Source organism: Bos javanicus, chromosome 5 (assembly GCF_032452875.1).
Source record: "Bos javanicus breed banteng chromosome 5, ARS-OSU_banteng_1.0, whole genome shotgun sequence".
NCBI lineage: Eukaryota > Metazoa > Chordata > Mammalia > Artiodactyla > Bovidae > Bos > Bos javanicus.
In genome coordinates, this window is record NC_083872.1 from 33348721 (window position 1) to 33372225 (window position 23505).

The following is a 23505-nucleotide window of genomic DNA, read 5'->3' on the forward strand; positions in this document are numbered from 1 at the left end:
AAGTGAAAAAGAAACAATCAAAAATCCAGCAAGAGTAAAAGGGGAGGGCAGAGACCCCGCCCCCTCCTTCTTCTCATCATTTTCCAAATAGTGAAGTTCAGCATCTGGACACTTCTAGAATAAAATTCCTTTTTAAGGGGTGAGATTATAGGATATTTTTCCTCATCTCTATGTTATTCTATATTTTCTTGCATTTTGTAATGATTGTGGATTACCTTTATAAGTAGATGGGAGAGTGCTGCTTCAGTATTAAAGGAGCCACGGTACACAAACCTTTGCGATGCCTGATTATCACAGCTTCACAATGATCCATGAGGGTGAAGTAACCCTATTATTTCCAGTGTGCCGCCGGCCAGCCCCAGAAAGGATCTGGCCCTGACACATGGCTGCTCTAGATGTAGGAAGAAAGAAAAGACCCACAGAAAGCAAATACACTTTCCCTAAGCCTCAAGCCAGTCATCAGGCCAGGACCAGAAAACAGACCTTACCACCTTCACTACAAGACCCTTTGCCCAACGTCACTGTTTCTCTAAATCTGAGGTGCTTGGTGTATGACTGAGGCCACGTTTATATGCAGCTATGATGGGCTACAGTCCATGCGGTCACAAAAGAGATGGACATGATTTAGCAACTAAACCACCAACTGCTTCATTTACATCAGGGTTCCTCAGCCTCAGCTGGGTATTTGAGGCCAGATAATTCTCTGTGGAATGGAGCTGTCTTGTGTATTGTAGGATAATTAGCAGCATCCCTAGCCTCTCTCCACTATTTGCCAGGAGCACCCCAGCACCCCATCACACCCATGTGACACCCAGCAATGTCTCCAGACACTGTCAAACGTCCCCTGGGAGGCACAGTCATACCAGTGGAGAACCACTGACCTACTCTTGGTGAAAATTCATATAATCAGCAGACTTTTCCTCTAGATCTTTGTCTGACCTGTTCACAGTTCACCAGACTCTGGGAGGTTTATGGTAAAAAAAAAAAAAAAAAAATCCTACTAGGGGTGGGGGTAGGCTGGATTGGGAGTTTGGAATTAGCAGATACAAACTATTATATATAGAATGGATAAACAACAAGGTTCTATATACCACAGGGCATATAGTCAATATCCTGTGAAAAGCCATAACAGAAAAGATACAGAAAAAGAATATATTTGTATAACTGAATCACTGTGCTGAAGAGCAGAAATCAATACAATATTGTAAATCAACTATACATCAAGTATAAAAAAAAATCCTGCTAAAAATCTTTGGCCTGTTCCTTGATCCTTGTGCAACTCAACCTTACTCTTTCCTTATGAAAACTTAATTAACAATCAAGTTGAGAAGAAAAAAAGGGAATCTTATTTTGAGCCAAATTGAGGATTATAACTCGGGAGACAGAAAGCTCTGAGAACGGCTCTGCTTGTGAGAAGTCCAAGGCATAATCATGTACATTTTTGAGACACAGGATCATACACCAGAATGAGATCCTGATATTTTACATAAAGTTCACCAAGAATACTTAGTCCAGGTAAGCACGTACAAAGCCAGCAGCAAGTCACCACGACCTACAGAACGGGGTGCTGTTTTCGTTGTTGTCTTCTGATTCTTGGACCCTATAGACTGTAGCCTGCCAGGCTCCTCTGTCCGTGGGATTTTCCAAACAAAAATACTGGAGTGGGTTGCCATTTCCTTCTCCAAGGGATCTTCCTGACCCAGGGATTGAACCTATTGTCTTCTGTACTGCAAGTGGATTCTTTATCACTGAAATAACTCTATTCTTTTAAGAAGTTACATTGCTAGCTTCAGAAGAAAGAGGGGGGAAAGAGATCTTTAAGGTTGAACACACAAGCCTTTCACTGAGGAAGTCTGCTTAATGTGTGACACAAAGGCACACTGCACATTAGGGAGGAAGGGAGGAGCCCCGAACAGACACACAGAGAGACACACAAAAATTGTGTTTAATTTTTAAGAGAATTTCCTTGTCCTGCCTTAAGATATAAATTTTATTTAGTCACTGCTAAGCGGACTCCTGGGTGGTTAGAGTGAGCAGCTGTAGTGGTGGTTTTGCTGTTTCACTGGTACCCACCTCCAAGTCTCATCCTTAGCCAAGCTTCCCTGAGACTCACTGCTTTCCCAGTGCAGTGCCAGATTCCTTCCTGCCAAGGCAGCAAGCCTGCGTCTTTCTCCCCAGCTCAGAGCACATCCTGCATCTGGATGCCCTGACGTCAGGGGTGGAGAGGGCCCCCCTGGCGAGAGGGTGCTGGGAAGCAGAGCTTGCCCTGCACTTGCATCAGAAAACCTGGGTTTGACTCGGGACTCTGTCTCCTCCTCTGGTATCTTGTAAGATGTTGTGAGAACAAGATGAGAAGTTATGTAAGTGCTTAGTGCCATAGCGGGGCAAGTCATCCTTGTTGTCACTGTCACTGTGATTTTGAAGAAGCCACTTAACCTTTCAGGGCCTCAACATTCTCATCGAAAAAAGGAAGGGGTGGGGTCAGGTTAACTTCTGAGGTGGAACTTCTAAGGCGAGAACTTCTAAGGTAGGGTTCGGTTAACTTCAGGGTCAGCTTTCAAAGACTATTTGCTTTGTATAACTTTATAACTGTGTGTGTGCGTGTGTGTGTGTGTGTGTGTGCATGCACGCGCATGCTAAATCATGTCTGACTTTGCAACCCTATAGACTGTAGCCTGCTAGGCTTCTCTGTCCATGGAATTTTCCAGGCAAGAGTACTGGAGTGGGTTGCCATTTCTAACTCCAGGGGATCTTCCCCACCCAAGGATCGAACCCATATCTCTTGAATCTTCTGCACTGGCAGCCGAATTCTTTACCATTGTGCCACCCGGGAAACTGCAAAATGGAGTAGTTATAATTCCTTACAAGATTATGGTGCAAATGACATATTTTGGGAAATCCTTGCAAACTATAAATCAGATTAAACCCCTGGTGGGTTTGGTCAGTTGGTTGGAAGAATGGTAGGCAGGTGGGACAGACACGAGGCTACGGGGACTGCTGTGTCTGAGGGCTTACACCACACTAGGACTGCTCCGGCCATCTGTGAGTGAGACCTCTGTTTTTCGTTTCTCTGTAGGGATGTGCAGAAGGTAGCAGCCACCTGGAACCCTCTCTGGCAGTGGGGGATCAAGATCGATTACCAGAATGGGAGGAACTGAGGAAGCTTGTCATTCCTCCAAACACAGACTAGTTTTCCCTTCTCAGGGGGCTCAGGGGGCCAAAGTGGAGGTGATAACTATTGTAGGTTATAGAGAGGCTGCAGTCCATGGGGTCACTAAGAGTCCCACACAACTGAGCGACTTCACTTTCACTTTTCAGTTTCATGCATTGGAGAAGGAAATGGCAACCCACTCCAGTGTTCTTGTCTGGAGAATCCCAAGGATGGTGGAGCCTGGTGGGCTGCCGTCTATGGAGTCGCACAGAGTCGGACATGACTGAAGCGACTTAGCAGAAGCAGCAGCAGAGAGGTTGCCCTCAAAACTCTAAGAGGCCAAATTCTCAGCATGAGAATTAAAAGGTCTGAGACAAGCAGAGATAAATTCTAGTGGCTCTCTGAGGAATTCTTAGAGAGTGCTGTTTTGATTGGTCAACTTCTGGCTGTAATGCCCATTAACCAGGTGGCATGCAACAAACTCTTTACCTTCAGAGAAAATAGTGGTAATGAGATTACTTTAACAGTATTACTAGTGATGATGATAATAATGGTAGACTCTTACAGCTACTGTTCTAAGGGCTTTACATATATTACCATTTAAATCCTAACAACAATATTTAACATTTAGGTATTATCACTCTCAGTTCCTAGTACACAGTGCCAAAGCCCAAAGAGGTTATAGAAAGTGCCTCAATTTTCTGGGAAAGACCAGCAGAGCTTATCTTGAAGTCTTAAGTGGGAGTCAGACAAGAAATGGCGCTGCCATCTCCCAAATGACAGACTTTGTACAGGAGTTGTCATCTGAGTTCCCGTCCCTGCTGGTGACCATAAATTTGTTTTCTATGTCTGTGATTCTATTTCTGTTTTGTAAATAAGCTCATTTGTACCATTTTTTTTTGATTCCGCATATAAACAATGTCATGATATTTGTCTTTCTCTGACTTACTTTACTCGATATGACAATCTCTAGATCCATTCGTGTCATTGCAAATGGTATTATTTCATTCTTTATGACTGAGTAATATTCCAGTGTAATATTCCATTCCCTTCTCCAGGTCATCTTCCTAACCCAGGGATTGAACCCTGGTCTCCTGAATTACAGGCAGATTCTTTACCATCTGAGCCACCAGAGAAGATACCAATAAGAAGATACCAATATTCTATTGTATATATGCACTGCATCTTTATTCATTTATCTATTGATGGACATTTAGGTTGCTTTCACGTCCTGGCTATTGTAAATAGTGCTGCAATGAACATTGGGGTGCATATATCTCTTTGTATTATTGCTTCCTCTGGATACATGCCCAGGAGTGGGATTGCAGGATCATATGGTAGCTCTGTTTTTAGTTTCTTAAGAGACTTCCATACTGTTCTCCATACTGCTGGACCAATTTACATTCACACCAACAGTGTAGGAGGGTTCCCTTTTCTAAACTCCCTCTCTAGCATTTCTTGTTTGTAGATTTTTTTGATGATGGCCATTTTGACTGATGTGAGGTGATAGATACCTCATTGTAGTTTTGACTTGCATTTATCTAATAATTAGTGTTGTTGAGCATCTTTTCATGTGCTTTATGGCCATCTGTATGTCTTCTTTGGAGAAATGCCTCTTTAAATTTGCTACCTATTTTTTGATTGGGTTGTTTGTTTTTTGATATTGAGCTGCATGAATTGTTGGTACGTTTTGGAGATTAATCCCTTGTCAGTTGTTTTGTTTGCAAACATTTTTCTCATTCTGCGGGTTGTCTTTTCGTTTTATTTATGGTTTCCTTTCCTGTGCAAAAGCTTTTTAAGTTTAATTAGGTCCCATTTTCAATTTTTGCTTTTATTTTCATTCATTATCCTATTTTATTTTCATTGCTTTAGTTGGATCCAAAAAGATCTTGTTATGGTTTATGTCAATGAGTGTTCTGCTTATGTTTTCCTCTAAGAGTTTTATAGTATCTGGCCTTACATTTATATATTTATCCATCTTGAGTTTGTTTTTGTGTACGGTGTTAGGAAGTGTTTTGATTTCATTCTTTTACACAGAGCTGTCCAGTTTTCCCAGCAACACTTATTTTTGCCATTGTATATTCTTGCCTATTTTGTCATAGATTAGGTGACCGTAGGCGCTTGGATCTATCTCTGGATTTTCTATCCTAAACAGCCTCTATTTCTTACCAGCTTTGTCATCTGAGGCCAAATTCTCCCTTTCTCTCCACTGTGGTTTCCTCATCTATAAGAGGGAATAAATTATTTCTTCACAGGGTGATGATAAAATGCCATCAAAACAATGGACTTAAAAGTTCTTTGTAAAGAGTAAATTCTCATAAAAAGACAAAGTGTTCTTAGTTCTTGGGGGAAAAACTTTTTACTTTTCTATCACCAAATAAATACTAATTCACATCATGATCATTCACATCCATGATACTAAGGAACAAAAGATATAATCTCTTCATGCAGAGACAGCAGTTAACACTTTAATATAGATCCTTTGAGACCTTTCATTGCTTCCTTGGTAGCTCAGCTGGTAAAGAATCCGCCTGCAATGCCAGAGACCCTGGTTCGATTCCTGGGTCAGAAAGGTCCGCTGGAGAAGGGAACGGCTACCCACTCCAGTATTCTGGCCTGGAGAATTCCATGGACTGTATAGTCCACGGGGTCGCAAAGAGTCGGACAGACTGCGCGATTTTCACTTTCACTTTTCATTAAAATGAAAGGTACTCCTGTTATAATTTTGTAAAAATAGGTGCTGATGAGGTAGAGAAAGGGAGGAGTTTGAGGGCCGCAGGTTGATCATGTGGAAGAGGGCACTGGGGGTGGGCCTCGTGGACACATCCTTTCAGAAGCCCCACTGGCAGGGAATTGAATAGTCAGATAAAGCACTTAGTCAATTAAAGTAGGGAAACGGTGAACATGGAAAACACTGATTTTATTAAAGTAGGAGTTTTTTTAGAAAAGAAGAAAACATAAAATATAGCTTAATTTAACAATATTTTGAAGGGATGAGCCTTCTTCTTTAAGTACATAACAGCTGATGGGAGTTCTGTGTGGAATTTTTAAAAAGTAGAAGTTGACACAAGGTCACTGGTTTCCAGTCCCAACATCTTTAAAGAAGGGGGAGAACTCAGAAAAAGCTGGGAAGCAACCTGAGTTCAGAATTCTTCTAGATTAAACAAAACTTCCCCAATTTTTTCCATTTGTCTTGCACATGCCAAACTCTCAGATTTTGCTTTTGTTTTGTTTTTTAAGCTACTTTCCTGTTACTGTTTATTAGAAGCATTCAGTTTGGATTTTGCACAATAGCAATTCTTTTCCTCACTCATATTTCCTTGGTTTACGTAGTTATAAACAGAAGCACAACTGGCCAAACTAGTTTGTGGACAAACACATCTACCTCTTGGTGAACCTGAACCGTGGGGGCAGAAAAGGCCTTGAGTCCTGCCTCCTGGACATAAGCATTTGCTCTGCCATCACACAGAATGTTCAACTGGGAGCAAGCAATCAGTTCATCCAGCTTTGAAGGTTTCTAATATAAAGCTGAAACTCCAGTACTTTGGCCACCTCATGCGAAGAGTTGACTCACTGGAAAAGACTCTGATGCTGGGAGGGATTGGGGGCAGGAGGAGAAGGGGACGACACAGGATGAGATGGCTGGATGTCATCACTGACTCGATGGACGTGAGTCTGGGTGAACTCCTGGAGTTGGGATGGACAGGGAGGCCTGGCGTGCTGTGATTCATGGGGTCGCAAAGAGTCGGACACGACTGAGCAACTGAACTGAACTGAATACACTGTAAATACAGAAAAAAAATTGTGTCCAGGAGAATCCTTTTGCTACAAGTAACAGAAATCCAGACTCCAGCTGTTTTTGTTTTTGTTTAATAAGATGGGTTTCAAGGCTGGGGGATTCAGAGATTTCGTGGCGTCAAGGGGGCCCCACATTATTGCCACTTCCCTGGACTGCTACTCACAGGATGGGCTTCATCTTGCAACTCTGGCCAGGAGCTGGGGCTTCAGGTGCCCTGTCTCTTGCTAAGTGGGAGTGAGGAACAATGGGCATCCATCCTGGAATCAGGTCCTTCCCCTCCATCTTATTGGCCCAACTTGGGCCCCATGCCCACCCTGGGACTTCTTAATAACACCATCAGAGGACTGGCCTGTGTTGCTTGGTCTGAACGTCAGCATCCGCTGCTGGAGCAGCGGCTGTGTTCAGCTTCCCATTCCCGTGAATCCCAGCAGCTGCGTAAGCACCCGAACAAAACTGGATTCTAGGAAGGAAAAGAAAAGCGAAATAGATGTTGGGAGAGGTGTAGCCGCTCCTACAGGAGGCTTCCCTACTTCACAGTGTGGCCTCGGGCTGGCTCTGTTTCCTGAGGTGCCACAAACGTACCTCCCTGAGGCATCTTTGCCCCTGGTCAGAAGTCCTCCCATGGCATCGTCCACAGTTAGCGATTCTGAGCAGCTAAAAGTGACAAGATGAAAGCACAGAAACTGGCCTCACTGGAACTCATGTCCGAACACCTGGATGGCTCTCCCAGTGCCCGCCACCTGCCCACGCGCCCCTTGGTGGTTCACCATCCCCTCAACAGGAAGCTGTTCGAGGCTTCTCACCCCTTGAATGCCAAAACCTGCTTCCTCCTCTCCTCATATCCTGCTGACACCATTTTCTCAGACTGTGCAAACAGCAGCTGCCAGACTGCTCCTTGCTCAACTGTACCCTCTGCCTCTGGCCAGGGTGCTGCCTGGCTTGTGGTCACAGTAGGTGACCCAGCCCCTCTGCCTCGACCTTTGCCCCAGTTCCCTTCCCACCAGCGCCCCACCCTTTGCAGGCCACCAGCCCCTCTCTCCAGCTCTAGGGGCCCACAAATGTGCCACAAGCTCATATGTTAAAAATAAAGCAGAAAACCTCTTCCTCGACCTTCTTCCTGCTCATGCCTAGCTCTTTTTTTCCCCACAAAGAAAACTCTAATTTTAAAGTGTGGTCTAGAGTCCCTGTCTGGGCCCATTCAGTCCTCATCCCCTCAGCTCACCAAACTTGAACTTTTCACCCCATTATCAGGCCCCAGAAGCAGCTCTAATCCAAGTAATTAAAGGCCTTGGCTTTTGCCAGATCCAGGCGCCTGCTGCTTTTGTCTGACTTGACCCCTCAGCACTTTCTTCATCCTGCCACATTCCTCTCTCGGCTTCTAGAGCATGCTTTCTCGGGGTGGGTTTTCTGGGTGGATTTCCATGGGCTTCACTGCTGGCTCAGCCAGTAAAGAATCTACCTGACCCCTGGGTGGGGAAGATCCCCTGGAGAAAGGAATGGCTACCCACTCCAATATTCTTGCCTGGAGAATCCCATGGACAGAAGAGCCTGTCCATGGGAGACACGACTGAGCCAGTTCTCTCCTCCCTTCCTCCCTCTACCTCTTCCCTGCCTTCCCCTCTGTCCTCCTTCCACACTCTTGGCCCCCAAGTATCTGTTCACCCGCTGTTTAAACAGTGATTGGCAGGCCTGGATCTCCCTCTGGCCCTGTGGTGCCCACTGGCTGCTTGCCCGCTTCTACTGGGATGTCTCATAGCATCTTCAACCCAATATGCCCCAATCAGAATGCTTGATTGCTCCCCACCCTCTGTCCCTCAAACCTGTTTCTCCTCGGATCTTCAACCCCTAGGTTGACCATCTACACAGCTGCTCCAGACTCAACTTGGATGTCATTCTTGGTTCCTCTTGCCCCATGCCGCTCCTCTCACAAACTCCATCCGAAAGTCCTGTCATCTCTTCCCCAGGACAACGTCAGTCCATCTGCTTTTCTCCATCTCTAGCGGCAGTCATCTCGCAGAACCACAGTGATCATTGGACCCTGATTCTCTTCTTGCCTACTGTACAGGGACCAGGGTAAGCTTCTAAAAATGTTAAATCAGGTCATCTTGCTCCCCTGTATAAAACCCTGTAGTGGCTTCCTATTGTGGGCAGAACAAAGTCTAGAAACCTTATCATGGCCTAAGTGGCCTTAACCGGTCTCATCCTGACCTCTCTCTGCCTTATCTCTTCTGGTGAAACTCGACTTTAAGCACCCAGGCCTTTTCTTGTGGTGAAAATGCAGACTTGCTCCCACTCAGGGCCCTTCAACTTGCTCTGCTATCTGACTTTTGCAAGCTTGGTGTCACTCAAGTCTCTGCTTAAAGGTCAGCTTCACAGAGGCCTTCCCTGGCCAGACAGAAGTTAGCCCCTGTCCCCCATCACTCTCTACGCTTAACTCATTCCATTTTTGTTCTAGAATGTATCACTATTGAACTTATCTTTTCACTTGTTTGTTTTCTCTTTCTCATTCATACTAGACTGTCGCCATCAGGAAGCAGAACATTATATCTTATTGACTGTGGTGGCTGTTGCACCTAAAACAACAGTAGGAGCAAAAATGAAGTTGTGTCAGACTCTTTGCAACCCCATGGACTGTAGCCTACCAGCCTCCTCTGTCCATGGGATTTTCCAGGCAAGAACACTGGAGAATTCCCCCCTTCTCCAGGGGATCTTCCAGACCCAGGGATTGAACCCAGGTCTCCCGCATTGTAGGCAGATACTTTACCGTCTGAGCCACCAGGGAAGCCCAGGAAAGTAGGAGCAAATAGTAATAATAATTTAATGAATGAATAACTCTGCTTGTCTGACTTAAAACTTACTTTACAAAAGGAATAACCACCTTGGAATGGTCAATAGAAGTCATGGGACAAATAACCCATTCTTTTTTCAGCTACAACTTAATTTATTTAGCAAATATTTATTGCCAGGTTGTGTGCTAAGCACTGGAGGAAACCAGATGAGGAAAAACTAAAAGCTGATTTCAAGAGTTCAGAGGTTAGGGAGTAGTGACAGATTAAATTTAGAAAGTTGCAGTTTGACAAATACATCGAGAGAGGGAAGCAAAGGATGGTATTGGAACTCGATGGGGAGCATCTAACCCAGAAAGCTGAGGTCAAGGAAAGCTTCCTGGAAGAAGTGATCCCCCAGGTGAGTCTTAAGGATAAGAGTCAGCCAGGTGAAGAAGTGGTAGAAGGTGGGACTGAACAGTCCAGCAAAGGGGACAGTAGAAGAACAGGAGCCTTGGGAAGGCATGAGGGAAGGGCAACGTGCTTAGAAGAAATGGAGACTGAGCTCAAGGAGGGGAGGAGGAGGGCCTGCAAAGATGCCAGACTGGAGAGCTGAGGGTCCCTATCATAAAAGGTCTTGCCACAACAACCACAACACTGGACATTTATGGAGAGCTTGTTCTGGTGCCAGGCACTGAGTGAAGCATATCGCACCGTGTTATTTAATCCCCATGACAACCCCATGAGATAGATGCTGTCACTCTCCTCCTTTAACTGATGGGGAATGATAAGTCACTTTTCTGAGGACACACACAGAGAGAGCAGAGTCCACGTGGAAGCCCATGGACGCATACTACAAACGCTTTCAGACACAAGCCCTGGATCTCTGGTGAAATCTCTTGATTTCTCTCTGGTTCTTAGTTTCCTCATCAGTAGAATGGAGCTGATGGCAGTGTCCCTACCACGTGGAGTCTGAGGATTCAGTGAGATAATTCAGGTACTGAATTGAAACTTACTCACTGATTAATAAATATGAGCTACTACTATTATTTTTTATTTTCTTTTTGGAAAGACTACTATTTAAACCTGAGGATTTTTCCCTGGGAGCAGAAACAGGACTTGACAGTTCCTGAACATTGGGGCTCTCTTCTTTCTTTAGGATTGGTGATTAGTTTACGCTTTTGTAACATACTGTGAATATCTAACTTTGGTCTTTTCTCTTTTCTTCTAATATCTTTTTATATCCAGATTGACAGGCGAAAATATAGAATTTATATTTGTAAGAAAGAATTGATGGTTTAAATTTTTTTTCTCATAAAGTAATGCATGCACAAGTTAAAAAAATTCTAACAATACAATAGGGTAAAACAAAAAATGTAAAATCCTCCCTCTGTACCTACACCCTCATATATAATGTAATTAGAGCTAAACATAATTATAGCTATTATTTCTCTTTTCCCAGAAATTTGTATGTATATATGTACATGTATATAAGTATATGTATAAAAATTTAATCCTTGGAATTCTCACTTTTAATAATACTGTATTCTACCTTATTTTTTCACTTAAAATAATTTAGTTTTGAGGTTCTTTATTGTACCAATTCAGATAAATGTATTGATCTCTCTTTTAAACAATTTTATTTATTTATTTAGGCTGTGTGGTGTCTTCTTTGCTGCGGGGGCTTTTCTCTAGTTGCAGAGAACGGGGGTAGTCTCTAGTTGTGGTATGTGGGCTTCTCATTGCAGTGACTTCTCGTCGTGCGCTCTAGGCTGAGCGGGCTCAGTGATTGCACTTCCCAGGCTCTAGAGCACAGGCTCAATAGTTGTGGTGCGCAGGCTTAGTTGCTCCGTGGCATGTGGGATCTTGCCAGACCAGGGGTCAAATCTGTGTCTCCTCCATTGGCAGGAGATTCTTCATCACTGAGCCAACAAGGGAGCCCAGATAATTGTATTGATTCTACTGAACAGCCAAGTCGTGTTCCATTTTATAGGGCCACTGTAGCATATTTAATCTTTTCTTGCTGGGCATTTAAATTTCATCTAGCTTTCTTACTATTACAAGCAATATTATTAGGCTGTCTCTGTACTGTATATATTTGCCTCTATGTACAAGTGTTTCTGTGGGAAAAATTTCTAGAAGGGAAACTGCTAAGTTAAAGAAAATGCACTTTTAAAATTTTAATATTTATTGCCAAATTGCTTTCAAAGAATTTATAGCAATTTACATTCCATTAGCAACATATGAGAGTTCATGTTTCCCATACCCTTGAGTATGAGCAAAGTTTTATTTTTGCAAGTAAATAAGTAAAAGTATATCTTGTTTCAACCTACATTTCTTTGATTATTTAAAAGGCTGGAAAAATGTTTTTATATGTTTGTTATCTATTTGCTTTTTTTTGCTGCACATTGTCTGCTTTTTGACTATTTTTCCAGTGAATCATTCGTTTTTTTCTTGCTAATTCTTAAATCTCTTTGTTACAGTAAAGAAATTAACCCCCTTCCTTAGTTTTAGGAATTGAAAAATTTTTTTCTATCTTGTGGTTTATCACTTGATTTTGTGTATGGTATTCTTTGTCTTGCAAATTTGTGTAAATTTGTTGATCTTATATGACTATTGACCTTTCCCAGTTCAAAATTATGAAAAAGTTTTTGAAAAAAAAATTACCAGTGATTTTTCTAGTATTGTTATTACTTGTTTTACTTGATAATTATTGATCTACAGATATATTATTCGGGTATAAGAAGTGAAGTCCTTTAGCACTTTTTTCCTAATGGAAATGTTGTTTGTCACAACATTTCTGAATTATTCATATTCTCCCTTTGACCTAAAATACCAATATATTTATATTCTAAATTCTCAAAAGGATATGGGTCTCTCTGTGGGATCTCTCTTCTCCACTAACACCTTTGTTATTTCCTGTACTTTCTCTGTAATGTCTTTCTGTTTTCCCAAAATTTATCTATGTATAAAATGTCTTAATGTTGGGTAAAATTAGTTCTCTTTCATTTTCTGTTTATGGTTGTACTGGCTATTCTCACTTCTTTATTATTTCACATCAGCTTTGTATCATTTTGTCAGATTCTCCAGAAAATCCTACTAGTAGTTGGATTAGAATTACAGTTGCTTCAGGGAAAGTAAACTATGTTGTTTCATTTACCCCATTTTTTTTAATGTCCCTGTATTAATCAGGATAAGATGGACCATGCTGCAAGAATAGTTAAATCTCTAAATCTCAGTGGATTAATTCTATAAAATTTTGTTTCTCACTCATACAAATTTCAGTGCAGATCAGGTGCTCTCCAGAATAGGTCCTCCCTGTATCAGCTCCACTGTCCACGCTATTTTGATCTTACAGCTGTGCTCTCTCAAGAGAGGCCTCCGTGGACTATGGAAGAGACATTTAGTGTCAACAGTAACCCATGTTCTCACTCGAATTTCCAGCCGCCTTGTAGTCAGTGGGGCCATATGATTCTGGCCAATGGGAAAAGCTGGATTTTCTCTCTGATCTCTTCCCTTGTTGCCATAGCTGAGGTCATGAACTGAGGTGACAGAGCCCAAATAGACACCTTCTCAATAACAGTCACCTCGTGGGAGGCAGCTGCCCTGGAGACTCATCTGGCTCCCATCAGAGCTGGGGTGCATATGAAATAACTTTTATTGTATTAAGGTCACTGGGACTCTTAGGGTAAATTGCTACTACAGTAAAACAGTTAAGATGGCACCAGTGATAAAGAACCCACCTGCCAATGCAGGCGACAAAAGAGACACTGGTTTGTCCCTGGGTCAGGAAGATCCCCTGGAGGAGGGCATGGCAAGCTACACCAGTATTCTTGTCTGGAAAATCTCATGGACAGAGGAATCTGGTGGGCTACAGTCCATGGGGTCCGAAGAGTAGGACACCACTGAGTGACTGAGCAACACCACCGCCACAATAAAACGAACAACTCTATCCTGACCAATATACAAATTAGTACCAAAAGTGATATGCTGCTGGAAAAAAAAAAAAAAAAAAAAAACCTTAAAATACCGGTTTAGCAATCTGTAGTAACAGCAAGGAATCTGATATCAGAGGCTGGGAAGAACCAAAACATCTGGTAAAGGTGTTACTTGTGATTACCTTGAAGGCAGGTTGTTTCACTATTGAGCTTGTAGTTCAGGGAGAAGATGATGCAAAACAGAACCTTAGTTCTCTATGAGGTTGCTACTGGTTGTGTTTGGCTAAGTGTTGAGAGAGAGAGAGACAGAAGAGTTGGAGGGGATTGGTGACAAAAAATCAAAGGCATAAAGCTCACATCATAAGTCCCTCAGAGAATATTGAATGTTTCCCTGCTCCCGGAAATGTCTGAAAGCAGATGGACCGGACCTACTGTACGTTTGAAAGAGTTATGAAGTCGTGACAAAGAAGCATGAACCTGGGCTAAAAGGCCGGAGGCACCAACCTCCATCCTGAGCAGGAAGTGGCTATGTACAGCTGTGCGGAGAGCCAACACCCCCAGTACCCATTTTGGGTGTGACCAAGAATGTAATAGAACAGTAAAGACTTCTCAGAGGAAGTCCTGTTGACAAGAAGTTCTGGGACTGCCCCATACCCTGGAAATGAGCTCCTGAAGTCAAGTCTATACAGACGGCCTTGTCACCTGTTAGAGATGCTTAAACCAGCATAAGGCAATTGTCTTATATTTCACTAATCAGATTCAGTTGGATGTTTGAGGTGGGGACTGACATGTTGCTGTTAATCTGAGATGTTTTCTTGTTCTGAAGTAGTGAGAACTAAGGGTATTATGGGAGTGGCCACCTCTCATGCATCAAGTTGCTGAGAATTCTGTAGAGAAGGCTGATTTAAAAAGAAAGAAAGAAAGAAAATGCTTCTTGTGCAGTAGTAGAGATAAGAAGCCATACGTATAGAGGGAGAAGGGAAAGAGAGAGAAATATGCTTCTGCCTGAGTCCCTTGGAGCTTTCTAGTCCTCTTGGCTACCTGTGGTTCACATCCCTTTGAGGACCAAATGCATTCCTGTGAATTCCAGAGGACACTAGTTATCTCTTTCTCTTATCTAAGTTTGATTGAATTGGTTTCTATTTCTTAAAATCAACAGAACCTTGACTGAGGAAGTTCCCATACCTTATCATAGCAAAACATCTTCAGGAAGGGACCTCCCCTTCCTTCCTGCTATGTAGGTAGGTTATGGTTGTGGTCACAGCCACGGCAATGAGATTTCTCATCATGGTCAGATTTCAAAGTCATGATGAGGGAAGAAGAGTAGCTGGAAAATTGGCTCATGCTTCCGCCCAACTACACTGGCCAATTTTAGAATCACTTTTCAATAGCAACACTGAAGAACAGTAATATTAAAATGAAATAGAATGATTCCAATTTTTCTTGGAAGAAGCTACTCTTTATTTCTGTTGTCCGTGTATTCTCCTGCTCTCTGGAAAGTTTCTTTGCTTTCTTGGTTCCATCTGCTTTCTTCTCACACCTGCAACATCCCCTCTCCTTTCACACTCTCAGTTGATGACCTCACTTCCTTTTCCACCGAGAAAAAAGAAATAACCAGAAGACAACTGTCTTATCTGTCCAACACCACATCTACCAAATAACCAACAACTATACCCTTTCTCTCTGCACTCCCCGCTTCCCTCCAGTGCTATCCTACAGAGATTTCTGCAATGACAGAGATATCCTGACTCTTTGTTCAATGCAGTAGCCACAACCCACATGTGGTTATTAAGCACTTGAAATGCAGCAAGAGCAACCAGGAACTGAATTGTACATTTTACTGAATTTTAATTAATTGAAGTTTAGTCACATGTGGCCAGTGGCTGCGGAATAGGACAGTGCAGGTATGGAGAAATCCTTTGAAGGGTTTTTCTATGAAAGGAACAAAGAAATGGGGTGGACAGTCCCAGAGGGATGGAAGTGAAACAGCACTTCTTAAAAAGGTGGATAAGTGACATTTCGGCATGGCTGGTGGAAACGGTCCGCTCTTTGTTGTCGTTCAGTTACTCTGTCATGTTCCACTCTTTGCAACCCTGTGGACTGCAGCACATCAGGCTTTCCTGTCCTTCACCATCTCCCGGAGTTTGCTCAAACTCATGTCCATCGAGTCAATGATGCCATCCAACCATATCATCCTCTGTCACTCCCTTCTCCTCCTGCCCTCAGTCTTTCTCAGCATCAGGATCTTTTCCAATGGGTTGGCTCTTCACATCGAGTGGCCAAAGTATTGTAGCTTCAACTTCAACATCAGTCCTTCCAATGAATATTCAGGGTTGATTTCCTTTAGGATTGACTGGTTGGATCTCCTTGAAGTCCAAGGGACTCTCAAAAAATGATGAAGCAGGAGAAAGAAGGGTCAATGAAAAAAGTTGGTCTTAGAAACAGGCCATTGTGTACAGCTGCAGTGTCTCATGTGGCAGCCACCAGCCACGCATGGATATTTAAATGCACATTAATTAGAACTCAATAAAATGGTAAAATTTGTTCTTAGTCACACTAGTCACATTTCAAGTAGCTTCCCTATTGGATGTACTTTCCATCATTGAAGAAAACTCTATTAGACAGTGCTACTCTATACTTTGTCTTCATTTCATGCTATCATTCTCTTTTTCTAATTAAAGATTATTAAAATCAAATATGACCTTCTCTCATAGCTCAGTCGGTAAAGAATCTGCCTGCAATGCAGGAGACCCAGGTTTGATTCCTGGGTCAAGAAGATCCCCTGGAGAAGGAAATGACAACCCAGGACAGAGGAGCCTGGCAGGCTAGAGTCCATGGGATCACAAGAGTTGGACAACTTAGTGACTAAACCACCACCACCAAAACCAAATATATATATATGTGCATAGTTTTAGACAGCCCAAAAGCTCTGAAACCAACTTCTCGTTCTTTTCCACATTTTCTACTCTCCAAGCAATCATGTTCAGTTCTTTCCATGTTTTAAGGAATATTTGTATCTCCAATTCTAAATTTTATAATATGATTTCTTTCTTTCCAAGTTTTGGGCACGATCATGATTTGTTTATGGAATATGTGGATTTAGTGTTTCTCAATACTACTGGGTGGGCTTCCCTGATAGCTCAGTTGGTAAAGAATCCCAGGAGTCCCTGGTCTGATTCCTGAGTTGGGAAGATCTGCTGGGGAAGGGATAGGCTACCCACTCCAGTGTTCTTGGGCTTCCCTTATGGCTCAGCTGGTAAAGAATCCGCTGGCAATGTGGGAGTCCTGGGTTCGATCCCTGGGTTGGGAAGATCCCCTGGAGAAGGGAAAGGCTACCCACTCCAGTATTCTGGCCTGGAGAATTCCAAGGTCTGTACCGTCCATGGGGTCCCAAAGAGTCGGACACAACTGAGCGACTTTCACTTTCGCTTTCACTTCAGTACTACTAGGTCTCGCTGGTGGTAAAGAATCTGCCTGCCAATGCAGGAGATGCAGACGTGGGTTTGATTCCTGGGTTGGGAAGATCCCTTGAAGGAGGAAATGGCACCCCACTCTAGTATTCTTGCTTGGAAAATTCCATGGGCAGAGGAGCCTGGTGAGCTACAGTCCACAGGGTCACAAAGAGTCAGACACGACTGAGCGACTGAGCACAGTACTCCTCCACCATCACACTGTACACATGTGTACACTTCTTGTTTCCCTATCTCCTAACAGAGTCAAATAATTTTATGGTGCGATCAATATTCAGCATTTTCGTTATTAAGAAATATCACTGCTCACCAGTGGTCCATATGATATGTCACGATCATTTTTTCTTTCAGATCTTTTTGCTTTCCCTAGAGTTAATACACTTAAAAATTGGCTTAGTTGTATCAGAATTTATCATCAGTTTGATGCCAGTCTCTTCCCTAGAAGTGTATGTGTTCTTTCCATATGGTCAGATACATCAATTTCCTCTTCTTGGAGTCCTTTCTCCCCGTGTCTTCTGACCTGCTCCATCTGTTCAGGTCACTCTCTGAGCCTGCTGCTCAGTTTGCATCCTGGGATCTCCCATTACCATCCTGGAGGTTCCCTTCTCCTCTTTCTGCACTTGGCTCCCCTGTTTCCCTATCTTCCCATGCTCCTTTCTCTTGCTATCGCTGTAACAGTAACCACGAAAAGGAAATGTTTGAGGATTTGTGTGTCTGAAAATGTCCTTAGCTCATCTTCCCACTTAAAAGCTTTACTGTATATGGAACTTTGAGTCGGAAATAATTTTCTCTCAAATTATGAAAATGTTTCATTAACTTCCAGTTTCCACTGTTGTTGAAAAGTCCAAAGTTATTCTTACTCTTGTTCCTTGTATATAACCTGTTTATCTATCTCTTTGTAACACATGCAATTTCTTCATGAGATTCCTTATTATGGGTCTATTTTTCATCCATTATGCTTGACCTTTAGTGGGCCTTTTTAAAGTAGAAATTCGTGTGGCTCAGCTTTGGGAAGTCTTCTTGAATTGTTTGATTTCTTCACTTCTGTTAGTTCTGTTCCATCTTTCTGGAGCTCCTATAAATCAGATATTAGACCTCTTGGACTGATCCTCTGATTTTTCTTTCTTTTTTTCCTTCTCTTAGTTTTTTGCTCTGCTTTTCTTAATTTATCTTCCAATCCTTGTATAGAGCTTTCATATTTTTAATTTCCAAGAACTCCTTTGTTTTTATTTTTTTGCAGCAACCTGTTTTTGTCTTGTAGATCCAATATCACCTCTTATCTGTGATAGTTTGTTTTCAAGATTTTTGCTGTTGCTGCTGTAGAATCTGAACCTCCAAGTAACTTCTGTTTGATGATTTTATTTCTATCTTTCATGTTAATAGTTTTCTAAAAGGATGGCTGGAATCTTGGTGTGTGTACAGGACTGGGTAATGGGAGGGACTTACTTACTGAGGTCATTAAGGTACGTTTAGATCTTATCTCTTGGCCTAATTGGAGTCCCCTGAAAACATCATCCTGTCTCAAGTCTGGCTTTCAGCATTTGTGAGAGAAAGGTTGGTGATAGAGGAAGGAGCAGTAGGCATCTTACCATTCACTATGTTGATGTTCGTGTAATCCCAGTATCTCTCTCCAGGATCTCTCCTCTCACTATAAATCCAGTATATATCTAGTTTATCCTCCTACAGTGGTTGGGAAGGTCTGTTTCCCAGCTGTGGGAGATGGCGGGGGAATTAGGTGTGGAAATCCTTTTCAAACAGCTCTCAGACCCACATTTAGCCTTCACACCCAGTTGAACCTCTAAGAGAAATTCCTGAGCCTTTTAGGTGTTCTATCATGGCTTTCAAAGTTAGCTAGGCATTCCGTTTTTCACAGATCTGAGTCACCCTATTTACATTTATATCCATATTTTCCAGCTTCTAAATTGTATTTGAGGAGAGTATGTGATTTAAAATTTCCCTTATTGTCATTTAGTGAGATTTTTGAAGGTAAATGCACACATTAAGTCAGCTATCTGTAACCAGAAGGTTACTTGTTCCATGCCCTAAAGAGAATTCATCAACCCCCGTAACCTAAACTTGCCATTCCTCTTACCTTCCTTTCGTCAATGGCTCCACCATCTACAGTGTTGTCCAAACCAGAAAACTGAGAGTCATGGTCTGTTTGTTCTTCTCTCTTACTCTCCACATCCCATCAGTCATAAAATCGTTTTCCTTTGACTGACACCATATCATCCACAGATTTATCCTTTCTTTCCTGAATTATTGCCTGACTACTTGCCCCTCGACCAGTCTTTTCTCCCACCAATTCATGCTCCACCCACCACCAGTGAGATCTTCCCACAATCATATTTAATATTCATCAGTGGCTCCTCTTTACTGTAGGATAACACTCAAACTTTTAGGCATGGCATACAAAGCCATTTAAAATGAAATTCCTATCAAATTCCTAAAATTTACATCTTGCCATTTCTCTTTCTTTCATCTTCACCTTGCTCCGATGCCACCACTCACACTAGCAACATCACACTTGCACAATGATACGCAAGACATAAGTTGAATAAATATTTCTGAGTTACATTCTCAAAGAAGTATGTTTTTCATGGTTATGTAGGGTCCTCATGTTTCTAGATAAAGGGAGGGTCCTTAGAGTCAGCGTGTCTGACGACAACCTCACTTTGGTTAAGACCTCGTCTGAAAGGGGTAGAGCTGTGCTTCTGAAGGAACCTGTACAGACATGGAGAGGAAAACCTGCTTGTTTTCAGGTTCATTGTTTCCAGAGAAGAGCTAAACCTTCCTGTTTTAGTCATAGGATCCTCCTGGCACTGCGAACTTCCTCAGGTCACTGGACCTGCCACTGCGAAGCTGGCAGTGTTTCCATAAAGAGATGACAAAACTATTTTTTACATTGATGTAAAGAGCTTTTCAAACAGAACAGGGAATGTAGTTATTCTTTATAAACCTCAATGGAATAATAAGCACCTATGAGTAGAAGCTACCTTCATGCCTGCTAATTCCTTGGGCTCAATGAAAGGGACATATTTCTGGAACTCCAGGCTCTCCAACAAATGAATGGATTGACTGGAAAGGTAATGACTTACTCATCACTGAGAGTATTCAAATATAGCATAAATATCCACTCTATGGTTATTAGACATTTCAAAGGAATCATATATTGGACTAGGTATTAAATCAAAGGAGCACAGATGTCCCTTCCCCACTTTGATATTCTTATTTGTCTCTGAGTCAAAGGATAATTACACAATCTTCCATTTTGCTTTGGCTGTGTAGACCTAGACTTTGGATAACAGATGGGAAAACAGACTTTGAAACTAAAAGCCCAGGAATTATAGTGCCTATTTTTATCAGGTGCTTTTGTATAATCCAAAGATTAAGAAAAAAAATGCTCTGAAGAAAGTTGTTTGTAGAATAAATTTCATCACAGTCAGTATTGTCATGATAAAATATTTTCATAACCAGTACATTGTCAAACAACAGATGATGAGCAGCTATTATGAGCACTTTTCAATACATTAACTAATTTAGATCCTTTCTTGAAGTTTATTGGAGTTTGAGAAGAACAGTTTTTCTCCCCCTTACATTCTGTTGGTTTGAGTCTATGAAATGAGCAGCTGGGTGTATCCAGATTTTTAAAGCTCTGGGTTTCAAAATAAAGATCATAGAGTAGCTTTAAATTAGCTTAAGGATTCAAGCTCTGAAAAAGTGTATATAGTATTGGTCAAGGTCCATTTAGGAAAAGAGAAATCATTTAGGTATTTCAAAAGGAGGGAACTTAACACAAAAATTGGTTATGAGGATATTGGAAAGGCTGAAGGAGCAAGAAAAAAGAATTAGGTTACTGAAAGATTAGAAACTGCAGGAAATTAATTTCTCTCTGAAATAGTGCCACTGTGACTTGGAAGTCAGGAGCAGAAACTCCAGGGCGGGCCTGCTGGGCCCTGAGACACTGCTGCCAGCTGGGGTCACCACCCCATCACCGAGCTGGTGACACGGCTGCTGTATCTGCTGCCACTTATATCCCAAACTGACACCCAACAAGGGGAAAGTCACTTCTCCTTTCTTACCTGCCAGTTCTCCCCAGTAGCCCCCATTGCTTGAATCCAATGGGAAGACAGGGAACTAGAAGGCCTGGAAAGCATGGTTGGCAGAAACAAAATCTTTATAATCCAGAGCAGTTCTCAGTGGAGAGCACATAAGCAAATGACCAGACATTGGCCAACATGGTCCTAGTTTTCAAAGAGGAGAGAAAAGTCATTTCTGTAAAGAGCAAACCGGTCAGACTGACACCAACCTCTAGCAAGATTCTACAACGGGTGACTGAGTGGTTGTTTATGAGTCCTTACATAGGGAGGAGATAACCAGTACAAGCCAGCAGGGGACTACCAATGTACTGTGTTCAGTAAGTACCTCTGAAAACCACATAATTGCAGGGGCCCAATTTTAGCTATTCAGAAAATAGCAAATGTGGGATTCCTTAGGAATAAATGTCTGAGAAACTTGTCTGAAATCAGAGAGAGCAAATATTTTAGGTTTGCATAGAGCCAGTCACCTGTTCCATCAAAGTCCTTGTATACACTGCATTGCACAGATGGAGAAGACTTTATTGACCTGAAAGGACCACAGAGATCTCCTTTATCTCTGTAAAGGCCATTGGGATTCAGAATCACTGAGTGCCCTGGCTGAAGTCACACAGCTGGTTAATTGCAGAAGTGGATCTGCAGTTCAGATTTCTGAACTTGCAGTTCATGCTTTACTAGCACCACACCCTACAAAGGACTGACTGTATTACACAGCCTTGTATCATCTTCACAAGGATGGCTATTGTCTTTCCTGTCTGGATGGAAGATTTGCAAGGAATCACCCAAACGCTCATTCTCTGGATGCTATGCTTCCAATGGCAAGCATCTGTGAGCACTGCAGGAGAGAGGCAAGGGTCTGAGGAATGTCTTGACACCAGGCTTCTGCCTGGGCACCCTTGAAACTGCTGGTTTCCCTTGTCTCCATATCCTCTTTGTAGTTACAATTAGAAACTTTTTTTGAAACTACTGTTTACAGGAAAGGTATAGCTTCCTAAATTTATTGAAGTTTATCTGAATCACTGCTTTTAAGAATCTTGTTTACCTCTAGGAAAATCTGATTAAATCACAAATAAATTTGAAAAGAAAAATGCTTATGTCCACTGTCTTAGTTCATTTGAGAGGCTAAATCAAAATACCACCGACTGGGAGCCTTATAAACCATAGCAATTTATTTCTCACAGTTCTGGAGGCTGGAAGTCTGAGATCAGGTACAAGCACAGCCTCTTCTGGGTAGCTGACATCTGCCTGACGTGGGGAAAGGGGCCACAGAGACCCGTGGGGTCTCTTATAAGTACATTAACTCCATTCAAGAGAGGTCAGCCTTCATCACCTAAGCACCTTCCAAAGGTCCCACCTCCCAAATACCAACACATAGGACATTAGGATTTCAACATATGAATCTGGGGAGTGAGGGGAGCAAACATCCAAACTATGGTATCCATGTAACTCCCAGGTAAAGAATCTGCCTGCAATGCAGGAAACCCAGGTTCACATCCTGGAGAAGGGGATGGCCACCCACTCCAGTATTCTTGCCCCAAGAATTCCATGGACAGAGGAACCTGGTGGGCTACAGTCCATGGGGTCTCAGAGTCAGACAAGACTCAGTGACTAACGCTTTCACTTTCAACTCCCATTCACTAAATTACCACTTGGAAATCTGCTGTGTGTTGGGCTCTGATTGTGCATTTTAAATGCATTATATAAAATCCTTACTACTATCCTATGTATGTATGATGTAGGAATTACTTCAATATTAAGGATAGGAAACTGAGGTTCAGAGGGTCATCACACACTAGTTCAGTTCAGTTCAGTTCACTTGCTCAGTCATGTCTGACTCTTTGCGACCCCGTGAATCACAGCACGCCAGGCCTCCCTGTCCATCAACAACTCCCGGAGTGGTAAACTCATGTGCATCGAGTCGGTGATGCCATCCAGCCATCTCATCCTCTGTCATCCCCATTTCCTCCTGCCCCCAATCCCTCCCAGCATCAGAGTCTTCTCCAATGAGTCAACTCTTCGCATCACGTGGCCAAAGTATTGGAGTTACAGCTTCAGCATCAGTCCTTCCAATGAACACCCAGGACTGATCTCCTTTAGAATGGACTGGTTGGATCTCCTTGCAGTCCAAGGGACTCTCAAGAGTTTTCTCCAACACCACAGTTCAAAAGCATCAATTCTTTGGCGGTCAGCTTTCTTCACAGTCCAACTCTCACATCCATACATGACCACTGGAAAAACCATAGCCTTGACTAGATGGACATTTGTTGGCAAAGTAATGTCTCTGC

The 23505-nt window shown here is 42.5% G+C and overlaps 1 long non-coding RNA gene across 2 annotated transcripts; it reads right to left on the reverse strand.

Annotated features, from left to right (window-relative positions):
* Positions 1 to 6050: 6050 nt before the first annotated feature.
* On the reverse strand, positions 6051 to 23162 carry LOC133247482 (uncharacterized). Of its 2 annotated transcripts, XR_009736398.1 has the most exons (4): positions 21206 to 21959; positions 8771 to 9007; positions 7533 to 7604; positions 6051 to 7410 (listed from the first exon to the last, which is right to left on the reverse strand). It is a non-coding gene; the product is annotated as an uncharacterized LOC133247482 (long non-coding RNA). The 2 variants fall into 2 exon arrangements; XR_009736397.1 differs by having other exon boundaries at positions 7533 to 9007; positions 21206 to 23162.
* Between the last annotated feature and the right edge of the window lie 343 nt (positions 23163 to 23505).